Here is a 10077-nt window from a genome sequence, read left to right on the forward strand (position 1 = left end):
TCAGGTGGTACAGGGTCGGTTTGTTGTTCCCTTTGGATTTCTTCCATGATATCCCATTTGATAGGGGTGAGGATAACAGAAGGTGGTAATATTGGTTCAGATTGCGGGAGTGTATGTAGTGGGTCATACCAGCGTGAGAGGGCGTCTGCTTTACTATTCTTGCTGCCAGGGTGATAAGTGACTGTGAACTGAAACCTAGTGAAGAACAATGACCATCAGGCTTGACGTGGATTGAGTCTTTTGACTTAATATACTCAAGGTCCTTATGATCAGTGATAAATTGAAATGGATGTATTGCCCCCTCTAGCCAGTGATGCCATTCCTCTAGAGCAGCCTTCATGGAGAGTAGTTCCATGTTCCCCACATCGTAGATCCTCTCTGCTGAAATCAACTTCCTGGAAAAGAAAGCACATGTATAAAGCTTGCCGGGGTTGCCATGACATTGTGATAAAACCGCTCCAATGCCACAGTCTGATGCATCAACTTCCACCACGAATGGGAGGTTAGGGTTTGGGTGTTTGAGAATGGGGCGGTTGAAATGTTGGTTTTTAGAGAGATGAAAGCCTCGAGCTGCATCACTCCATGGCAATGTCGTGGGTTTACCCTTGAGTAGTGAAGTGAGAGGGGCTGCAATGAGACTGTAGTTTCTTATGAATCTATGGTAAAAGTTGGCAAAACCCAGAAATCGTTGGAGCTCTTTGACTGTGTTGGATTTTGGACATTCCGTAACTGCCTGGATCTTGGAAGTGTCTATTTCTATGCCACAGTGGCTAATGTTATAGCCCAGGAACATGGTATCAGTGGTGTGGAACTCACATTTCTCAGCTTTGACATAAAGTTGGTGTTGTTGAAGGCTTGAAAGGACAGTCTTGACGTGTTGGATGTGTTGTGCCTTATTCTGTGAATAGATGAGGATATCGTCAATATATGCAGTGACATACTGATTGAGAAGATCACGGAAGATTTAATTGATGAAAGATTGAAATACAGCTGGTGAGTTAACAAGCCCATAGGGCTTGACCTGGTATTCATAGTGCCCCATAGTGGTGATGAATGCTGTTTTCCACTCGTCCCTTTCTCTAACTCGGATGAGATTTTAGGCGCTTCTCAGATCAAGCTTGGTAAATATGCAGGCTTCACGAAGCTGTTCAAGCGCTGAAGGAATGGGCAGCAGTGGATATCGATATTTAACAGTCACCTTGTTTAACCCTCTGTAATCTATACATGCCTAAAGTCTGCCATCTTCTCGACAAAGAAGAAACCTGCAGCAGCAGGTGAAGTGGAAGGACAAATAAATCCAGATGCTAGAGCCTCTTCAATATAGCTCTCCAGGGCTAGGGTTTCTGGTCGTGACAGTGGAAAACCTTGCTTCTAGGAGGTGATGCATTGGAAGGCAGTTCAATGGCGCAGTCACAGGGACGATGAGGTGGTAATTGTGTTGCTTTCTCTTTGTTAAATACTTCAGTGAACTCATCAGGAAATTTGGTTTCTCTTTGTACATCAGGGCTTTCAATGCTGGTGTTTAGACATGGCATGGAAACAGTGACATGAAGACCGTTGAAATGGCAGTAATGTGACCATTGTGTGAGCTCACCCTTATTCCAGGAGATGGAGGGATCATGAATAGCCAGCCAGGGGTGACCCAGGATAATGGTGTGTTTGGGGGAGTTGATCATGTAGAGAGAGTTAGTTTCTGTGTGAAATAGTCCAATTTGCATAGTAATTGGTATAGTTTGGTGAGTTATTCCAGTGCCCATGGATTCATTATCAACAGCAGTGATGTGAATGGCAGGGATACATGGTATAGTGGGTATGTTGAGCTCTGTAACCAGGTCTTGGTGAATCAAATTAACTGCAGACCCTGAATCCACTAGCGCTGTAATACATTTGCAATTAACATCAAAAGAGATTTCTGCAGATAGAGAAAAACTATAACGTGGAGATGAATAGTTATTGGTACTCACTTTTAATCTTGAACCATGAATGTTCTGGGTTTTGTGAGGATATGAAGCATTTTGATGACTGGTTTCACCACAGTAAAAACACAACCTCTCCCTTAAGCGACAGTGGCATTCTTCAGTTGAAACATGAGTATATACTATTTGCATAGGTTCAATGCATTCAGGGGATGTTTGAGCTTGAATGGAGACTGTAGTTTGTGAGATGGGGCGAGCATGGGTAATTTCTTAGCAAATTGCCTCTCTTGAGAGCCATGGTGATGAACTGAGAAAAATTGGATTCCTCACCCTTACTTGCAAGCTCAGCTTGGAGTTCATGATTAAGCCCTTCTCTGAATACAGTCTTTAATGGAACATCGTTCCACCCACTTTGAGCAGCTAGTGTTCGGAATTGGATGGCATAATCAGCTGCAGAGCGCTGGCCTTGGCGTAAGTGAAGCAGCTGAACAGAAACATACTTACCTCCAGCTGGATATTCGAACACCTCATGAATCTGTTGAGCAAAATAATCGAAGGATGTCTGAATTTGAGGGTCTCTCTCCCAAACAGCCACGGCCCAGTCGAGAGCTTTTCCGGTAAGCAGAGACATGAATGCACATTTCTTAGATTCCTGACTAAATGACTCTGGTTGGTAGAGAAATATATTCTACACTGGTGTAGAAATCCTCTGCATTACTCAGCGGAGCCATCAAATTTATCAGGGAGTACAAATCTTACCTGTTCGGCTTGTGGAGATGGGAGGGAGTGGGTGTAATGTGTTAGGTGTTCGTTGGCAGCCCACAGATCAATTAAATGTCCTTGAAATTCCTTGAGCATTTCACCTTGATAAGCAAAGGCGGACTGGAGCTATGAAACTTCTGCGGGATTCAGTGCAGGCGAAGTATTCTGTGACAAACTGGAAATGGAGGCAGCTTTAGAATCCATATGCAGGAAGTTTATTGAAATAATCAAGCAAAACAAATCGCTGAGCAGAGAGACATAGTCGATATAACGGGCAAGGATTCAGTAACAGGCAAACAGTCCAACAAGGCAAACAAAGCAGAACAGTGATCCAAAAGACGATAGCCAGATAAACTGGCACACTGGTCATAACGTGAGACATAAACAGCAGGCAATGGAAACCATTTGGTAAGAAAGGAGTTAGCTAGAAATACTTCTCAATGAACAATGGAAATGCATGACTATATATACATGTGGTAAACAGGAAATGAGCAGTGAAGAAATGGGTGATTATCAGTATTTGGGAGAGCGCTCCCTCTGGTGGTTGGTAGGATGGGTAACAACCTCAGATGTTACAAAAATGATATTTTCACATTCTAAAGGTTGTAGCAACTTCCCAGAGGATAGACGGACTTACTACAGGTGTGATTATTACAGTATGATCAATTGAGTACAATAATCAATTATTTTACCAAAAAATCACTAAAATTCACCAAAATTATATTTTCACATTCTAAAGATTGTAGTAACTTCCCAGAGGATAGGCAGACTTACTACAGGTGAGATTATTACAGTATGTTCAATTATATGAGTACAGTAATCAATTATTTAGAAAAACATTCACTAAAATTCACCAAAATAATAATTTCACATTCTAAAGATTGTAGTAACTTCCCAGAGGATAGACAGACTTACTACAGGTGAGATTATTACAGTATTTACAATAATATGAGTACAGAAATCAATTATTTTAGAAACAATTCTATAAATTTCTGTTAATACTGTATCTGCTTCCTGTAATATAGGCTTAACAGGAGAGATGGCATAATAAAGTCTGATTGCTGACGGCAAGAGAGATCTCCACTATCACTTCCTAGAGCATGGTGCTCATAAAATTGCTGTTGTGGAAAGGATGCTTTAACATCTGACTTTAGTAAATGTACATCAAGTCTAGTATAGCTGTCATTCTGATCATTTCCTTTACATATTTTTAGTCATCTGCTCTGATGTTCTGTTGCGTCCTGTGCCTCAATGATAGTCAGACTCAGGTGTTCCTTCAAAGTCCACCACCAGCTTTTTTATGTTTGTGATATTCAACTGCAGTTGTTTTCTACAATACAAGATAAAGTCATCCACCGGAGTCTTCTCCATTTTCAATGCAACATCCAGTTGAAGTTTTGCCTGCAAACTTAATGCAAAGAAACTGTGTTTGTATGAGTATATCTCCAACTGGATGTTTCATCAGATATTTCATTTTATATGAAGTGAGATAAGACCTGATATTAAAGTAATATTACTGTGATAATTCCCAGTAACAAATAAGTAGGACATTTGTGGTATTTATTGTTTCAAAAATGTATCTTTTATAACGATCCCCAAGTTTTTATGTTAATGCTGTTATAAATTGTTTTCTAAACTTTGTTATACATTTATACAAAATGTATAACAAATTCATAACAAATTTTCCACCAAAAAAGTTTATTGCAATTATTCTATTTTTTATTCCTTCTGTAAGACTATTTTAAATTAATGGTTAATGACAGGCAATTCAATTTGCAGTGTTTTTCATTTTATTTCAGTAACTAACTGAATAAGCTGCTACTAATTAATTGGCTTTGAGTGACATTGGTGACATTTAAGGGATACAATGCTTTTAATTGATGGTTGTTTCAGTCAGGACCACTTGCATCAAGTGTATCAATTTTACTTTCATTTGAAATAATCATTTCGTTTTATGCTTCTTTTCTGGGCTCTCACTGCCCAGCCATGCATGGGTAGAGCAGGGAGAACAGAACTGAATTTATAGTGAAAGTCCAATCAGAGGGCAAATTCATTAAATCAGGGTAAGAAAAACATAAAGTAGAATTGGTCACAACAGGCAGGGAGGCAGAAAACCAGATGAAAAAAGTCTTAATTCAGAGACACACAAGGAACATACAAAACTCCCTGAACAAGTAAACAGCCAGAAAGCAAATGATCTAACTCATGTTGATCTAGCAAAAAGCTAAATAACAGTAAACAATAAATTCATAGGGGAAAAGAAGACACTAGCACAATAATTAAGTGGGTGGAGGTGGAAAAGTACAACTATTTATTTTTTTCTAAAATAATTGATTATTTTACACATACTGTTATATATACTGTGATAATCTCACGTGTAATAAATACGTCTATCCTCCGGGAAGTAACTACAAACTTTGGAATGTGAAAATATAATTTTGGTGAATTTTAGTGATTTGTTTTCTAAAATAATTGATTATTGTACTCATATTATTGTAAATACTGTAATAATCGCACCTGTAGTAAGTACGTCTATCCTCCGGGAAGTAACTACAAACTTTGGAATTGAAAATATAATTTTGGTGAATTTTAGTGATTTGTTTTCTAAAATAATTGATTACTGTACTCATATTATTATAAATACTGTAATAATCTCACCTGTAGTAAGTCTGTCTATCCTCTGGGAAGTTACTACAACCTTTAGAATATGAAAATATAATTTTGGTGAATTTTAGTGAATTATTTTCTAAAATAATTGATTACTGTACTCATATAATTGATCATACTGTAATAATTTGATCTGTAGTAAGTCCGTCTATCTTCTGGGAAGTTACAACCTTTAAAATTAGAAAATATAATTTTGGTGAATTTTAGTGGGGTTTTTTTTCTTTCTAAAATAATTGATTACTGTACTCATATAATTGATCAAACTGTAATAATATCTCGTGCAGTAAGTCCGTCTATCCTCTGGGAAGTTACTACAACCTTTAGAATGTGAAATTATTATTTTGGAGAATTTTAGTGTGTGGAGTTTTCAGACGGTCCCTTACACTCCGTAAGCGAAAACCCAACGAATAATGAACTTAAAGCCAACTTTACCCCGCTCTCTCGGTCTGGGGTAATAAAGACCCTCCCTTTCTCCACAGCCAGTGGAAATCCACTGGCACACCCCTCATGCATCAAGTGTCGTTGTGAGGTAAAGTCACTGACGTGAAAACTGCCAGTTCAAATGTACAAAAACATCACTTAAAATCTAAAGGAAAAAAATAAATAAATAAATAAATAAATACAAAGGGAAGAAAGACACAAAAACGAGTTCAAATGCAAGCAATAGGCCTATAGTCACTCATTTCTATTCCATACAGAAATCTGAAATATGGCAATATATATATATATATATATATATATATAGCTGTCAGTAGGTGGCTCGCACAGACCCAACACTTACAGTGCAGTATTTATATATTAAAGTATATATTAATATGAAAGTATTATATTCATATACAAGCATTATATACGTGTAGTATTTGTAGTATTTTAAAGATTCAAGGATACCACTTTATAACTACACGGTATAAAGTATTTGTAAAGCATTAGTTTGTAAATAATTGATCATTTATAAATTATTGTTCCAACATTATTAATACATTAATATGCTACATTTAAATAGTATGTTATTTGTTTCTATTCACTTTAGCAAATTATGTATTATATATAGGCAGTTTGATAATGTTTTTTTAATTTTTTTTTTTTTTTATCCTTAGTAAAAAACTTGTTCATCATACTTAACTAATTTATTTTAGTTGATGCAAACCAGTAGTAAAGAAGTGTTTGAGAACATTAAGAAAGCATAAATTAATAGTTAATTAAAATATTAAATATGTAATGAATTGGATACATATTTCTGCTTAATTAATGTGTATATTGTTTTAGGAACACTTACTATTAAATCAATTAATGCTTAATAAAGGTCGTAATAAAGCACTTACTAATGGCCAGCTAAGCTAATCTAAAGTGAGAATTACTGTATATATACATTTATTAACATGGTTCAACAGTAAGTATGGCCAGCTGGCCTGGGGCCAGTGTGAGAGTTTCGCCCTTTCGGGCCAGTACTGCGCTGTCACTAAATCTTCCGTTGACCATGTAAATGTGTTGTACATGTGTCCTAGTCTGATGATTAAACCACAGCAGCTTGCGATTTAATTTAAGAAATTCAATTTATTTTGTTTTGCACGCTTCAAAGTGATGTGTGAAGGCGTGGAAACTGCTAAAAACATCACATTATGACTTCTGTAGTCTGTATATTAGATTACAGAGAGCGAAACGCTCATTTAATGCGAAGTGTGCAGCACATTCCAGACTATTTATTCAATGAAATTGCAGCCTCTTAAGGACTACACTGCTTATCCAGAAGTGTGAAACTTCCGTCAAACAGATATAGAGACTGACACAGTGATTCATCAAAATAAAAGTTCTGTTTAAATGTATGCGTGAAATTGAAGAAATTATAACAAAAAATATATTACTTCTGTATAGTAAAATGTAATGTTCATTTTAATAATTATAATAATTATTATTATTATTATTATTATTAATATAATATCAGGAATAATTATACTTTAGCAAATTTCTCCATCAAGTGTGCTGTTGTACTGAATGTACTGTAAGTTTTTAATTTATACAGTGATTATTTGTTGTGCTCATGTTATTTGTCAAAAAATAACTGTTTTAGATTCATCAAACACTTTATATGATCAAATAATTTAATTTGATGAACTCTTTATGAATTCATTTGATTAGTCATATTTTTGGTAAAAAATGATAATAATTAATCTTTTAAACATGGATTCAAAAAAAAAAAAACAGAATGGAAAACAGAATTTGGGAAAACAAGCAGAATTAGGAAAAAAATACTTCATCGGGTCTTATTTTTTATGCCTTGCAAACTTAAACATTTTCCTTTTATTTGAATAAAAGTGGTTGATGTATTGAATATCTAATTTTGCTCATTGAAACTTGTCATCAAAGTGGTGATTTAGCTAAAAAAAAAAAAAAAAAAAATCTTTGAGAGGCAAATGTGTCTTCCTGAAGGGGTCGCCTCCCGGCCTGAATCCTGAAAGCTGAATTCTTTGTTGATCAGCATTCAAATCTAAGGACAGTAACCACAAACTACTGTTTTGATCCATCCGGCCCAGCGCTGAGAAAGGTAACATGTACGGCGTGACATCGCTTGTACACTTCAGCAGCATAGTAAGGAAACTTTCTCTAATGAAGTTTAATAGGCACTGAATTGGCAAAATGTCTTTTAAATTCAATTATATAACGTTACATGCACTTTCTTATTTCTCTGTCTCTCTCTCTCTCTCTCTCTTTTTTTTCACTTTCTTTTTTCTCTCTCTGTCATGTGACCATGGTGACGTACTGGCTTTTCCAGAGTGCTCACAGACTGTAGTGGGATTTTTGTACTTTCCTTCTGGAATCGGATTAAATGTAATGAAATATTTATTATAGGTCCACTGGTGAAACTGAATTAAACAGTAATTTTAATGGGCAATAATGAGAACAAGTCTGCTTAGCTTAATAGGATGGAAAAAACTACAGTGGTGTTTGAGCAATTAGAGGATCTCTTTTAATAAACTGTGGATTTTCCTCTCACTTTTATTCCTGTTCTTTTGTGTTGTGTCTGTTTTTTAAGCTTTAGTGTCTGTTTTGAGCCTTTGTGATTGAGCTGCTGTGGAGATGGTCATTTCAGGGCCAAATTGTCAGAGTAATGGATCATTAATAAATGTTTAAATAGGCATATACAGTTCTCACTTTAGATTAGGTCATGCAAAATGTTTAGTAATTAGTCAATGCTTTATTATGACCTATATATTAACTTATAATAGCTTTAATAGTAAGCATTACTGAAACAGTAACAAATACATTAAATATAGCTGCAAGAGGCAATCATCGGGGTCCAAGCACATGTGAAGAAATAAACAAAATAATCAGAATTGACAGAAATGATCCAGTGGATGCCAAACAATACATATTGACAGAATAGATCCTACCTAAATTTGTTAAAAATTGGGTACCAAAATTTTGAAGCTGTAAAAAGCACATAAAGGCATTATAAAATTAATCCATTGGTTGAATCCATATCTTCTGAAGAAAAATTATTCAAGAGTTATGGCCCAAAATGTGATTTTTGTATGTTTTGTTTGTTTTGTCTGAGTCAAATGAACGAAACCGGAAGTCTCTACGTTGTTCTGGTGCAGATATACACTATATTGCCAAAAGTATTCGCTCACCCATCCAAATACTTGAATTCAGGTGTTCCAATCACTTCCATGGCCACAGATGTATAAAATGAAGCACCTAGGCATGCAGACTGCTTCTACAAACATTTGTGAAAGAATGGGCCGCTCTCAGGAGCTCAGTGAATTCCAGCGTGGTACTGTTATAGGATGCCACCTGTGCAACAAGTCCAGTCGTGAAATTTCCTCGCTACTAAATATTCCACAGTCAACTGTCAGTGGTATTATAACAAAGTGGAAGCGATTAGGAATGACAGCAACTCACCCACGAAGTAAAATGACAAAGCGGAGTCAGCGGATGCTGAAGCGCATAGTGCACAGAGGTCGCCAACTTTCTGCAGAGTCAATCGCTACAGACCTCCAAAGTTCATGTGGCCTTCAGATTAGCTCAAGAACAGTGCATAGAGAGCTTCATGGAATGGGTTTCCATGGCCATGCAGCTGCATCCAAGCCATACATCACCAAGTGCAATGCAAAGCGTCGGATGCAGTGGTGTAAAGCAAGCCGCCACTGGACTCTAGAGCAGTGGAGACGCGTTCTCTGGAGTGACGAATCACGCTTCTCCATCTGGCAATCTGATGGACGAGTCTGGGTTTGGCGGTTGCCAGGAGAACGGTACTTGTCTGACTGCATTGTGCCAACTGTGAAGTTTGGTGGAGGGGGGATTATGGTGTGGGGTTGTTTTTCAGGAGCTGGGCTTGGCCCCTTAGTTCCAGTGAAAGGAACTCTGAATGCTTCAGCATATCACTCTCACTCTCAGCCATTTTGAATGGAAGTCAATGGGATTTGGTTGCTAGGTTGCTCTAACTGTTTGCTAGGGCATGGATAAGTAGTTTTCATGATGATACCTGAAGTCTGATTGCTCACCCAAGTAAAACAAGCCAACTGTCATTTTTCTAGGACATTCTAATCCAAAGATATCACTCTCACAATGCAAAGTCTATGGGATTTTTCGGGACATTTTTTTGTCCCCAGGGGTGCACCATACCCCCCATCCCTTAGAAAAGTCATAGCACAGGTGTCGTAAATAGTCCGGTTGATTTGACACCTAATTCATTCTTATTTATTTATTTATTTATTTATTTTTATTATTATCT

This window comes from Myxocyprinus asiaticus, chromosome 44, assembly GCF_019703515.2.
Source record: "Myxocyprinus asiaticus isolate MX2 ecotype Aquarium Trade chromosome 44, UBuf_Myxa_2, whole genome shotgun sequence".
NCBI classification, from domain to species: Eukaryota; Metazoa; Chordata; class Actinopteri; order Cypriniformes; family Catostomidae; genus Myxocyprinus; species Myxocyprinus asiaticus.